Source organism: Chlorocebus sabaeus, chromosome 13, assembly GCF_047675955.1.
Source record: "Chlorocebus sabaeus isolate Y175 chromosome 13, mChlSab1.0.hap1, whole genome shotgun sequence".
Taxonomy (NCBI): Eukaryota; Metazoa; Chordata; class Mammalia; order Primates; family Cercopithecidae; genus Chlorocebus; species Chlorocebus sabaeus.
Genome location: NC_132916.1, coordinates 2115498 through 2129905, shown reverse-complemented (window position 1 = coordinate 2129905; position 14408 = coordinate 2115498). Strand labels below are relative to the sequence as shown.

The 14408-nt window shown below is 46.4% G+C and overlaps 1 protein-coding gene across 2 annotated transcripts in view; it reads left to right on the top strand.

The window, feature by feature from the left end:
- SMOC2 (SPARC related modular calcium binding 2) overlaps window positions 1–14408 on the top strand; it is a 216166-nt gene that overhangs the window by 66357 nt on the left and 135401 nt on the right. The gene's annotated exons all lie outside the window — the stretch shown is intronic.

Below are 14408 nucleotides of genomic sequence, written 5' to 3'. Positions count from 1 at the left end.
GGTAAACAGATTTCAGTTACTTTTGCAGACGACAAAGGCAGAATTTTGCCTTTAGGCCTAAGAATGTTCTTTAGGCCTAAGAGTTCTTCCTACTGATGTTACGAAGACATTCCTATACACAGTCACAAGGATGTTTCACTCAATGCCAGACCGCATGTCCAATAGTGGTCCCATAACATTATAATGGAGCAGATATAGAAACCTGTTGGATGGCACTTGATATTGGCATTGAGATCAAGTAGGGGAAATGACTGATGTTCAGTAATGATACTGGGACATTCTGTTTTCCATATGGAAAGATAGGTATATCAATGAAGTTGTATATATCACGTAAGTGTGTGTAAGTATACTCTATGATGTTCACACAATGATGAACTTGCCTAAAGGTGTGTATTGGTTTGTTCTTACACTGCTAATAAAGACATACCCAAGACCGGGATGTTTATAAGGAAAGGGGTTTAATTGACTCGTAGTTCTGCACAGCTGGGGAGGCCTCAGGAAACTTACAATCATGGTGGAAGGGGAAGCAAACACATCCTTCTTCACGTGATGGTAGGAAGGAGAAGTGCCGAGCAAAAGAGGGGGGCCCCGTATAAAACTGTCAGATCTCATGAGAACTCTCTATCATAAGAACAGCATGTGGGAAGCCACCATGGGGGTTAAATTACCTCCCACCAGGTCCCTCCCATGACACGTGGGGAACTACAATTCAAAGTGAGATTTGGGTGGGGACACAGCCAAACCGTATCGGGGTGATTTCTCAGAATTGATCCCTGTTATTAAGAAACACGTGACTTTACCCAGATTTAGTACTCTGAAAACAAGGAACAGCATAAACTACCTCTGGAGCCCTGGTCTTTGCCCGGTGGCAAACCCAATCCCTGTGCATTTACCTGCCTGCAGTGTGCACAGACTCCTGATTTAAAGGTCAGACTCCTCTCCACATGCACCTGTGGCTTTGCCCATGACAAATGGCTATTCATTATCAAGGATTTTTTTTTTTTTCCTGAAATTACAGTTTGTTCAAAGTCAGAGTAGTTTGGGATGCAGCATTTAAAGGCTACACAAATGCCAGGTATGGGGCACGGCAGGTAGGCAGGTAGATTCTCCAGTAAGAGTCCCTGGGAAGATGATTTTATTATACATCTGAGGGCACAAGAGAGAATGGTGCTGTGGAGCTTCAAGTCCCATTCTGGTTTTGCAGTCAGATGTTCTTTCTAAAGTGTTCATCACATAATGGTGTTATCCTCCCCTCATGCTGGGGGAGTCATGAAGACCCCGGAGCAAAAGCCCACTCAGAGGATCCTATGAGGACCGACAGGAGGGCCTGAGAGGGAAGCAGGTGGAGCCAGGCTGGCAGGGCTGAGTGCTGGATCCCGGAATTTTCGTGACTATGGAAAATGGAAAGACACAAGAAGTCGTGGGCAGAACAGGGATGCATGAAAATTGCCGTTCTGCATGGTGCACGCTTCCCTGAGCTCACCAAGCTGCCCCATCCCAGCACCCACCTTGGGCCTTTGTCCAGGTGTGCCAGGCCCCAGTGTCACCAGCACAACTGCAGTGAGTCTTGCTGTGCTGAAACCCTGGCGTGCTTTAGAAAGGACCACAAATGGAGGGGTGAGCTACTTTCAAAGGGGAAATGGAACTTTAATTCACTCATTAACCTCAATATGCTACTGAGATTGTAAGGAACAAAATGCAGTAAAAAAGTATTTGATTTATACTTTAAATAAATGAAGTGCAGTGGCAGTATCATAGCCAGATCCCAAACACAAAGTTTAAAGATGCTGACGTGAACTTAGTGGGACAGGTGTGGCAAGCACCACAGCGAGTGGCCTGGGCTGGTCGCTGCCAGCTCATGGAACCCACCCCAGACCTCAGGATCCATTTCAGAAAGCTGGGCTCTGGATACTCATCTGTTTGAAGCAGCTCATGGGGACTCTGGAAAACCACTTTCTATGGCCTGAGGTAGTGCCAGCCCCTTCTAGAAACAGCTAATAGCTGGTGATGATGCTACCCATTGACCCTCCAGTGTACCTGCACACTGAGGAACTGACTCCATCTAACTTTAGCCCAAATAGAAAATAACAACACTTGGAAAATGTGTGAAAGAGAAAGAACTATAAATATATATATACACACACACATATATATATTTTTTACTGTAGTAGAAAAAATAGTTTAAAGTTATTTAAAATACAGATGTGAAATATCTTTCTGTGAAAAAGTCCACAAAAATAAAGATAACATGATTAAAATTGAAAGCATTTGACATTCTTTCACTGAATTGTATACTTGTATGCACTATCTACATTAAAACACACGTTGAAACTTTGACTATAGCAGCAGCAATAGCTGCTCCAGCTTTCTTTGTGGTGTAGGGAAAATAGAATATACCATTTAAAGTAAATGATGTTCTGTAAATGACTGATTTATTTTTTTCCCTAAGCATCCCTTCTTATCTCAAGGAAAAGAAAAATAATTTGTTGAATCTAATGTACCTGAAGTTCTATAGTTCTATATCACTATTTTGTCCTTATATGCTTTTTTTTTTCCTCAGTAGACATTTAGGTTTCAGTAAACTGTACATTATTTTAGTTTTAATTCCCTTGGTGAAAACTTGGATGAAATATCTTCGATTCATTTAATGGGAGACACACACACACACACACACACACATACACACTCACATAAACACACACACAAAACTCTTAGTTTATTCAAGTGGACAACTGACATTTCCTGAGCAGCTTGGTTCTATGTGATTCTGAAATTTTATGATCAATTTGCTTCAACCTGATTCTTTTAATAAGTCCTGACATTTGGTAAATTGGCATTTTCTTCTTACTGAGTGATTCCTCGAAGAGCACTGGGGCTGAGAGTGAGTCCACGCTGTTCTTCATCAGATAACCTCTCAGGGAGCTCATCTCTTCATTTGATTCAGTCCAGCACTGGGTTCCCCAGAACTCAGGGACTCTAAGAATCTTTGTCCCTGGCAGCATCATCCAGATGGGAACTGGCTGGCCTGCTTCTAGCACTGGAAACAGTTTCATGTGAGATTTTCAATAGGATCCCGGACGCTTCCAACACCCAGGCTGTCTTCAGACCCTCCTATGAGGTGGACGGCTGGGGCCCTACGGGGTGGCAGGACACCTCCCTCCACACAAGGGCCAGCCATGGGGCACACAGTGGTGTGCAGAGGGCGCCCTCATGGGAGTTCTCCAGAGCCTGGCGGTGCCTACTTTGTGGGGTCATAAGCATAGGACCCCAAAGTGCTGCTTCCTTAGCCTGCCCCAACACTGCAAATTTGTTTACCCTGCATCTGAGAAAAAACAAGTTAGTCTGTTTCTTTGGAGATCAGCTACTCTTTTAAGAAGCATCTTTCAGACTCAAGGACACACGCCTACCAAGAACAATGAGTCTTCTTCCACGTTTTGCTTCCTTGCACCACCAGTGCTCTACTGCTAGAAGTCTTGCTTCATTGGCTAGGAAGGACAGTGGTGCCTTGGACAACTGTCCAGGGATAACGTGATTTCCAGCATGCTTCGCCCGCGAAACCACACGGCCATAGGTTATGGAAAGTCGACGTGGAGCCAGGTACATGGCTTGAAGGAAGCATGTTCTTCTCTCCTTTGTGTCTGACCGATGTGTGTGAGATTCACACTGGAGAAAGACTCAGATGTGATTTCATGCCTTGGCTGTAGTTATAAATCTCAGTTATCTGTGCTGAGAAAAGAGAAACAATTTAAGAATAAATTTACATATCAGATGATGTACTCATCACAGAAGATTTTAGAAGTGATTACCTGTAAAGTCTCAGCTTGTGGAAACAAGTGCTGTAGAAGTGGGGAGGTCACAGCACCTCATTAAACTTGGAATTTCATGTTCCCTTTTCTTGCCATGTTCCCTTAGATAACGCCAGTTGGGTATTCCATTGAAAGGCTGCGAGGAAGCCTCTGCTTTAGCTGTAGCCTTTGAGGAGGAGTGTGTGAGGGATTTCTTAGACAAAGGAGGGAGGATGGTCGGTCCATCTCTCTGGGTGGAAGCTCGTCATCTGTGACCCTCTCTGGCTCGTGGGTTTTTCAGGTGTCTCCCCAGCATGTGACTTCAGATCTTTGCCATACCCAGCTGCAGGGTCAAAGTGACATTCTTTTTGGATAGGGAGAACAAATGTCAATTAAACACAGATGTCCTTTTTGGTAATATCCTCGTTAGTTTGTTTGCACCTGCATCGAAGCCAACTTTTCTGGATGATTATTTCAGTGGGAATTCTCATTTATGTTACCAAAGTAGTTTTATACCATACATTTATGACACGAAAAAATATAAGGAAGCAGTAGGTAAAAATAAAATGTCGGTCTCACTAACCAAAGTCGGTCTCACTTGAATCAAAAGGATTCTATTGGAAAGAATGCACAGGCATCTGTAGTCTTCAAAATCCCATGTGTGTGGTGCTGCAGCTGCCAAGGTAGCAAACATTAAAATCAGTCTGAGGAGAGATTGTTCACCGTGCATTATAGATCTTGAAATAACTGGGTGTCACACTTCTCTGATAGTCTAGATTTGCATGTGGGGCTGGGCTCGGAGAGGCTCCGTCTGCTTTCCATCTACATGTTGCCTCCAGTTAAGTCTGTTCCCTGCTGGAGGCTGCCTTTAAAAAGGGGCCTCCGCCTCCCATCTGCAGGTGGAGTTTTCCTAAAGAAGCAGCCTTGTACCTGCATCCTGGCTCGTGCTGGAAGAAGGGCCTCTCCCTGAGGGGCTGACTCCTTCCTAGACCTCGCCCTGAGGGGCCGGCTCCTTCCTCTAGGCTGTCATACTGTCAGTCACTTACACACTCATCCCAGCATCCAGCCTGTCCCAGTGCTGCAAACACAGCAGTCGCAGCTCCTGGGGAGCAGGAGCAAAACACACTGAGCCCAGGAGGGGTGAGAACAGACACAGGGCTTGGTGTCTACTGAGCAAATTGTGCTTCCGTTTCCCTCTAACAGCATAAATATTGCACATTTCACGACGAAACTCAGGTTGAGAATTTTTTTCCCTGAAGGTAAAAGAGGGAGCACAGGATTGTCCCTTTAGATCATTTGTGTAACACAAATAAACCTCCAAATTTTCTCTACGTGATTCCTGGAGTGGGCCTTGGCTAGTGTAGCACAGTGTCACCTTGGCACATGTGAGGCTGCTGCTGCTGTCTTTAGTATTTTGGGGGCACTTTTACATTTTTGGTGGGTGACAGTTCTGTAGGCCTGTCTCTTTTGGATGTACTATTTGGAAATAACAATTAAAATAGTTTAATCCATATTTAATTACATTCGATTTAAATGTTCTGCACACTTCACACTGTGATCTAACCATTGACCCTGAATAGAACTGCAGTGGTTTACACCGATGCATTTTTCTCATATTTTCATAGAAATTTGTGGAGTTTGTGTTTTCAGAACTCTGCAAATACATTAATATTTTTCTTTTGATCTGAGACTTTTGGGGCTGTCTTTCTTTTCAACAAAATCTCTGGCATTCCATAGAAAAGCCAAAAAAAAGAGAAAAAGCCAAATGCCAGGAGAACTTGGAACTATTTTGAGATTTCTGGAAACACGTATTGGACAAAAGCAGCTTCCTTGGAGATCTGAGGACCAAGAGCTTCAGAACGGGCGAGTCCGAGTGAAAGAAACGTGGTGACAAAGGCTGTAACATCCACCCATCGCTCTGCGCACCCATCTCCGAGGCTGCATAACGACCTCCGCAGCCCTCGGAGAGCCGGTGGGACTCAGCCAGCACCTGGCACACAGGAGGCCCGCGGCGCCGGAAGTCCGCAGGTATCACAGTCAGATTCGAATCTCCACAAGATGAACACACATGCTGTGATTATTAAGATTATTAGGCGGCAGATCATGAGGTCAGGAGATCAGCCCGGCCAACATAGTGAAACCCCGTCTCTACTAAAAATACAAAAAAAAAAAAGGAAAGAAAACAAAAAAATTAGCCGGGCGTAGTGGCAGGTGCCTGTAATTCCAGCTACTCAGGAGGCTGAGGCAGGGGAATCCCTTGAACCCAGGAGGTGGAGGTTGCAGTGAACCAGGGTCGTGCCATTGCACTCCAGCCTGGCGACAACAGTGAAACTCCATCTAAAAAAAAACCAAAAAACAAAAACAGATTACTGCTACGATGAGGTTTAGAGACTGTTCTTTCCGCTGGTGAACCCCACCCCCCCGAGCGATACACACATAGAAGTTTACTCCCTTGGCCAAGTGATGGTTGTAACAGGAGCCTAACTGTCGGTTTTGGGGTTGCTTATCCAAGTTCGCTGCGCCATGACAAGGCGTTTCGTGTCAGCGCTTCCCGGGAAAAGCTCCTTTCTTCAGGATCGCCCGAGACAGTCGGCTGTGAGGCCTGGCCTGGAGATCTGTCTGCAGCTGTCTCTCCGGCATTCTCTGCAGCTTTTGCAGAGCTGGGGCGGGGTGGGGACCACTGTGCTCCTGTGGCCGGTGGCGCCGTGGCCTGGCTGTGAGGCCCCGCAGGCGTTTGGGGTGGCACCTTCCCAGGCCTTCTCAAGCTGCCTCAGGCCTGCTCCTGATGCTTCCAGCGAGGAACAGCGGGGCAGGAGTGTCTCCAGGAGGAAAGCCAGGCGGCCTCCCGCCTGATGTGGGTCGAGGTGCAGCTCCTTCCACTTCCCAGCGTGGACCTGAGGGGCTGCCCCTGCCTGGGGAGCAGCTTTGCCATCCTTTCAATCAGCAGCGAGAGCTCTTGGGCTCCGAGGCCAGGCGCTGCCTAAGAAGCCGGAGCCATGGGCATCTCACACTCCAGAGGAACCAGGCCTCTGGCCCATGGGGATCCCTCCACGCGCTCCGCTCCTTCTGTTGCAGTTTTCCTGAAAGCACAGCAGTAGCCCCTGCGGCCCGCAGCTGCTTCTCAGCACCTGCAGGGAGGACCTGCCTTCTCCTCATCTGGGCCTGGGCAGGCTCCGCCGGGTGAGGCGCTGGCAGCAGCCACGTGGGAAGCCCCTGTGTGGGTGAAATGCAGGGTCCTGGGCTGTGGAGGGAGCCTGGGCGGTGGATGGCGGGCTCTGCAGGTGTCCCCATGCCCAGCCCAGCTCCGGACTCTCAGAGCCACGAGCTGAGGGCACCGGAGCACGAGCCCGGGCCAGGGCGCTCTGTCCTCGCATGTCTAGAATGAGGAGCCGGCTCAGAGGAACCCGAAGAATTCTTTCTCTCTGGAGGTTTTCCCCTCACGTGAGTGTTTCCATCGAGCTCTTCCTTGTACTCTGCGACCTAGAAACAGGCCAGAGAGCTCCGCACCCGCCCGTTCCTTCGAATTCCACAGCCTCGCCTTCGCCTTCAAGGAAGCGGAACTTGCAACGTCCCCATGAGGCTCCTTCATCCCTGCACAAGCGCCTGGGGCCGGAGTGTCACCTGGCTCCTATAGGGTGCATCAACCTGCTCATTTTCCTCAGAGAGACGGTCATTTCCACGAAGGAAATCTATGTGGGGGTATAAGTGTGAAAGTGTGAGTGTGCGAGAGTGCATTTCTCTTGCGTGTGTGTATGTGTGAAGTGTGTGTATGAGTGTGAATGCGTGTTCATGTGCATTGAGTGTGCATGTGTGATGTGTGATTGTGTGTATGCTTGTGTGTGAATGTGTGCATGAGTGTGCATGTGTGATTGTGAGTGTATGCTTGTGTGAGTGTGAGTTCGTGTGTGAATGCTTGTGTGAATGTGACTATGTATTCATGTGCTTGTGCGTGTGCATGTGAGTGTGCATGTGTTAATGTGTGAATGTGCGTGTGCATGTGTGAGAGCATGTGTATGCTTGAGTGTGCATGTATGTGAGAGTGCACACGTGTGTGTGTGAATGTGCATGAGTGTGCATGTGTGAGAGCATGTGTATGCTTGTGTGAGTGTGCATGTATGTGAGCGTTTGCATGTGTGTGAATGTGTGTTAATATGCATGAGTGTCCGTGTATGTGACAGTGTGCATGTATGTGTGTGTGAATGTGTGTGTGCATGTGTGAAAGTGTGTTTACGCTTGTGTGAATGTGCATGTATGTGACAGTGTGTGTGTGTGAACGTGCATGTGTGCATGAGACTGTGTATGCTTGTGTGAATGTGTGAATGAGTGTTTATGTGTGTGCATGCGTGTGTGAGTGTGCATCCTTGTCTGAGCATGCATGTGTGTGAGAGTGTGTGTGTATGCGTGCATGTGTGAGTGAGCATGAGTGTCTGTGATACTGTGCCCTGGGCTTCTGGGCCAGGTGCTTATCCCTGGCTCCACCCTTTCCAGGTTGGATTTCCTTCCCGCAGACGCAGCTATCAGAAGCAACTTCAATAGGATCTGTGCTTGTGTCTTGCAGAAACTCTACCCAGTGTATGTTTACCTTAACTCGCTTATGGTATTTTAACACGTGTGATGTTTGGGAGCGCCCTCCTCACAGGCTGGAGTAGACATAACAGGAGGTTCAGGGCCTTCAGTCTCGTGTGCAGCCGTGATCAGAAACACAGCCGGACGTTCCTGGAATGTTGCACATCCAAAGGACCTTTCCTCGGTTTGCTTTAGCGGCACCACCAAACCCAAGGCACCGGCTCATCAGAGGAGCAGGGGCCTCTCCGCACAGCCTACGGAGCTTCTGCCCTCTGGAAGGCTCTAGTCAGCCTTCCTGCAAAGGATTTGGTGACCATTTACACAGTCGTCCATTTCGATCTGTTGAAAATCACTGTTACTAATTTTCGTAGAGATGGGTATGATCAGTGGTTTCTTGTGTAACTATTATAAAGGCTGTCTGAACACTGTAATATAGTCTTGCAATGGTCTGCAGTTTCTCTTTCTCTTTACAGTTTGGCAATCTCAGTTACATATTTAGGGATTTCCTATTGTCATTTTGTTTCTGCCTTGATGCATTTTAAAAGAGAATACTTACGTAAAATGAGAATGTCGTTCCTGTCTCCCTTAGCTCTGGAACAGTGTCGTTCTGGTTATGGTCGGGACGGTTCGATGGATGTACTAGTCTGTGGCTGGGGGATGCACCGTGCTGCTTTTGCTGACCAAGGGCTGCAGATCACTGGGATTGGGAGTGCTTATCACAGCACTTCCATCTGTATTAGGATATTAGGATGGAAAAGCAAACTTCAGTTCTGCTGGACAGCATTGCAGCACAGCATGCTTAGTTTTTCTGACTCTGGCCTTCAAAATTACGGGTGGGTAAAATACTACAACTTTTAAAACACAGTGTCTGCCTTCATTTGATGCCAAAATCAATAAAAGCCATGCCACTCTGAGGGCTATCATTGCCGTGGCCACTACAAAGGCACCATATGTGTCCTCTGCCTGGCTGCCATTTGCTCGTTCAGCCCATGGTGTTCCCACACCAGCCCCGTCCCAGCCAGCCCTGCACTGGGTCATGGGGAGATGGTAGTGGAAGCTGAGCCTGAACTTGAAGTGTTTACATAGCCGTGGCCATAATCATAGCCATTCAGTGACCTTGTGAGATCCAGAGTCAGAGCATCTGTTGGCCACATACCCAGCTAGCTGCTCCTTCTATATCGATGAGTGAGACACCACAGTAATTACCTGTGTCCCAAAGTTCTCTGGCTATTGCAGTAGGAAGCTGAGCAGCATCAAAATCTTGAGGCATCATCTCTGGTGTAGACAAAGCATCTTGGAAGACCAACAGAAAGAGTTACTTTGATTCGCTTTTGCCTAGCTTAGAGTGTTTATGTTATTCTATTCTGTTAGAGACAGGAGTCCCTGAAAGAGGAACTCTCTGGGCTTAGGACTACCAAATTCAGCATCACCTGTGAAGATCGCTGTTTTATGGCCCTGTTTTGAAGTTTTCTCAAAGATCCCTTTTAACTGTTCCTTTTCATTGTTACCCTCCAGAATTCTCTGTAAAATGTCCGGCAAAGCAGTCTCTGCTGATTCTTGCCTCATTCTGTTTTGAGAGATTCTAGCAAAGTAGGGAATCATCTGCTTCCTGTTTAAAAGAAAACACTCATCATAAGTAACCATTATAAAACACTGCATTCATTTCTGCTTTGTAGTGAGCATCACACTTAACCGTTTCCATGACATATCTTTTTTTTTTCTTTTGAGACGGAGCCTCACTCTGTCACCCAGGCTGGAGTATGGAGGTGTGATCTTGGCTCACTGCAACCTCCACCTGCCAAGTTAAAGTGGTTCTCCTGCCTCAGCCTCCTGAATAGCTGGGATTACAGGTGCTTGCCACCAAGCCTGGCTAATCTTTGTATTTTTAGTAGAGATGGGGTTTCACCCTGATGGCCAGGCTGGTCTCGAACTCCTGACCTCAGGTGATCCACCCGCCTTGGCCTCCCAAGGTGCTGAGATTACAGGCGTGAGCCACTGTGCCCGGTCTCCATGACATATCTTGATACATAAACAAGCTTGCGATCTGATTGTAGCCGATTTTATTTTGTAACTGAGAGGGAAAATATCATCCAACAGGTAGAAATAAATTGCTCCCACAATTAACTACCATTAACCAAAAATTCATCAAAATATTTCTGTTAGGGCTAGGCGTGGGGGCTCATGCCTATAATCCCAGCATTCTGGGAGGTGGGAGGACTGCTTGATACCAGGAGTTCAAAAGAAGCCTGGGCAACAAATCAAGACCCCATCTCTACAAAAATTAAAAAATTAGCCGATCAGGGTGGTGCCTATCTTCCCAGCTACTGGGGAGGCTGAGGTGAGAGGATTGCTTGAGCTCAGAAGGTTGAGGCTGCAGTGAGCTGTGATGGCACCACCGCACTCCAGCCTGGCTGACAGAGACACTGTCTCTAAAACAAAACAAAACCTGTTGTTAGTGATGCCTTGCTAAGCAACGATGAATTCTTTATTTATAACATCCCGGCTCTGCAGGTAAGAGCAAAAATTTTCTAAAAATATATGACAAAATTCACATCAGAAAGTTTGTCTTTGGTCTAGTAAAAAGAGACTACATTCTTCAATTAGATTAACAATTTTATTTAATTAAAGTATTAATATTATAATTTCCAGCCGATTTTTTTTGAGGTAGATATTTATTATAGTAATATAATACTATGAGCCAAAGTACTATGAAACCATTTCATCCCAGTCAGGTGGTTACATCAGCTTAAAAAAGACAAAATAAATTCTGGGTGGATAGGGGACTGGAAACGCTTGTCTCTGTTGGCTGGACATACAACGGTTTAGCACTGTGGCAGACGGCAGGCACTGCCTCAGTAAGTTAAATGCAGAACTGCCATGTGAGCCATCATTTCTACTTTCTACCCAAAAGACTTGAAAACAAGCGTTCAAACAAAAATTTACATCTGAATGTTTATAACAGCATTATTTACAATAGCCGGACGATCCTAAGTGTTCATCCATGAGTGAATGAATAAACAAAATATGGTCCATCCCTACAACAGAATATTGTTCAGCCATTAAAAGGAACATAGCTCTGAAACATGCTGTAACATACATAAGCCTTGACAACATCACGCTAAGTGAAGGAAGCCAGACACAGAAGGATACCTCGTGTGTGATTACATTGACAGGAAATGCCCAGAATAGGCAAATTTGTAGAGACAGGAGGCAGATGGATAGTTCTAGGGGTTGACGTGAGGGGGAAATGGGAAATGGCAGCTTAATAGGCGCAGACTTTTCTTTTGGGGATGAGGAGAATGTTCTGGAACTAGGCTGAGATGGTGGTTGCCCAACACTGTGAATGTGCTAAATGCCACTGAATTGTTCACTTTAAAATGGATAAGATGGTAAATTTTATGTTATGTGTAGTTGTACAGTAATTCTTTTTTTTGAGACAGAGTCTTGCTCTGTAACCCAGGCTGGAGGGCAGTGGCGCGATCTCGGCTCACTGCAACCTCCACCTCCTGGGTTCAAGCGATTCTCCTTCCTCAGTCTCCCAAGTAGCTGGGAACACAGGTGCCTGCCACCACACCTGGCTAATTTTTTTTTCTTTTTTTTGTATTTTTAGTAGAGATGGGGTTTCACCATATTAGCCAGGATGGTCTCGATCTCCTGACCTCATGATGCACCCACCTCAGCCTCCCAAAGGGTTGGGATTACAGGCGTGAGCCACCATGCCCAGCTGTCATACAATAATTAAAAAAATTATGTTGCTTGTGTTCTATGGATTTAATAATCAAACCATTAAACATAAAGTGTTCAGAGTGGAATCTCAACAAGGCCATTAAACAGATAGGACTCGGCTTAATTTTTAACTCAACAAAGAATCATACGGAGTAAAAATACATTTAAGGAGAGGCATTTATCATCATCTGTAAATAAGGTTTCCAGGGGACAGTGTTGAAGCACCCTATTCCATTCTTTCAAAGCGATTAAAAAGTTGGAAAGTTGGAAACAGCATAATGTTGAGGGTGTGTTTAATATTTTGATGTTTACAAAGAGGGGAATTTAATTCAGTCTAAGATGTGTCTGTATCAAGCATATATTGGCTTTGAGTGATATTGAGAACACACGGGGGCCATGACTATTTCTTGAGTGCTCATTCCCTGGCGATTTTGTGCCTCTCGATAGAATGGACCTTATCAGATGCTATTTGGGCTCTTCTCGGTAGTAAAGATCTTGAACCTGATTTAAACATGAGATACCCAGAATAAGGAAGAGCAAATCTGTGGAATAAGCCGCAACCCTGTAGCAGTTTTACTTCGTAACATGACTGCAGGTTTATTTTGAGTGATGATTTATGTGGGCCCTGTAATTTCATGCTAAGTCTTAATTGTTTCCTATGACTAAATAGTCTGCCATAGGCTAGACATAAACTTGGAATTTAATATTCTATTAAATCCAAGAGCTGCAGATTTCAGAACTATCTGACCAGTGGCAAATGTGAAGTCTTTAAAAGAAGTCCATGCCAAGAATGGAGCCCACAAGGAGTTTGGAAAACTTAGCTTTCTTGGCATGTTCCATGATGGCTCAAATATTAGAACTAATTTATAGCTCCATCTGTACCTCATGGAGACCTCGCAAGCTGGAACTCATATCACTTTTCCTTTTTAGACAGTCAAAACCACAGGTTATACTAAAAAACGAGGACAGAAGTCCAGCAAAGCAGTGATTTCTCCTCAGCTAAAACACAGACTGCATTAAAACCACATGTTGCTGAGTGCTGGCTGGCCAGGCCAGACTTTAGAGTAAGGCTGAAGGCACGAAGCTGGGATGGATGGAGGAGCGTTTGCTCAGATGTGTAGGCCCTTAATGCTCCATGCGGCATGTGGCTGGTGGTTCTGCAAAAGCCAGAGAGGAGTTGCATAAAGGCCCTGGAGCTTTGTCAGAGGCAGAGTCTGTAGGAGTCCACTGTGATGGGTGGAGCCCAGTGCTGGTAATCAGATCGCATTTTGCCATAGCCAGAACTTTAACCACTAGGGAGTCAAAAAGTCACCATCTGAAGACGGAAAGAACAACATTTGAAGAAGAGTCCTCAGAGTTGAGAGGGCCTTTGTGCTCTCTCAAGATGTAGGCACTTGTGATTTAAATCTGGAAATACTTTTTAAAAAGGAAAGCCATTTTTTCAAGTTTTAAAATTCAAATGAGCTATATTGTGTGATGATTCCAAGAAGTAAAGCGTGCATGTGTGTTCTGCTTCAGGGGCAGGCAGCCCATGGCAGCCATCATGGCGTCTTCTCCTGTGGTGGGAGGCTGTTCTTAGGATCTGCTTCCGGGGCAGGTGGCCCATGGCAGCCATCATGGCGTCTTCTCCTGTGGTGGGAGGCTGTTCTTAGGACAAGCCTTTTCCCCCTGAGGGCACCGAAAGGCGAGCCTGGTTGATGCTGGGCTCACAGCTTTTACTCCCTGAGCTGGAAGGCTGAGAGTAGCATCAGTAAGCAACCGACTTTGTGGTCCTCACGTGTCTTAACCTGGCCCTGATTGTGCAGGTTAGGGAGAAACAAGGCCTGTTCGTGGCACACATGGATCCTGCATTAATGCTTTTCAAGTCTCTGGAAGTCTAAAGACTTTTCCAGTTTTGCTCGTCCTTGGGGTGTCTTCTTAAGTAGTAGCAGCGACATTGTGCCTTCTGTGAAATCTCAGTGTTGTTGGGACGGTGGGATGTGGAGCAACTGGGGCAGAGGACGAGGCTTTCTAAGAAGACCCGACCCTTGTATCCACGTGATGGTTGGATTTCCATGTGAAGGTGGAAGAGGCAGGACGGGAAACAGAGAAAAGGGACGAGCCAAGTTCTCCTCTCAGGCTGGTCTCAGTGAGACAGTGCCCTGGGCTGCAGCTGTGGTTGGAAGTCCCACCCTGTGCATCCTAAGACCCCCCCCCCCCGGTCAGTTCCCTTTGGTCTGTTTTTAACGGTGGCATCTAGCCCTCCCCACCCTCTGCATCTGGACTTTATCCTGGTGTGTTCAGGTGGACGTCCTTAAATCTGAGGACAGCCTGCCTGCGTCCCACCGGACA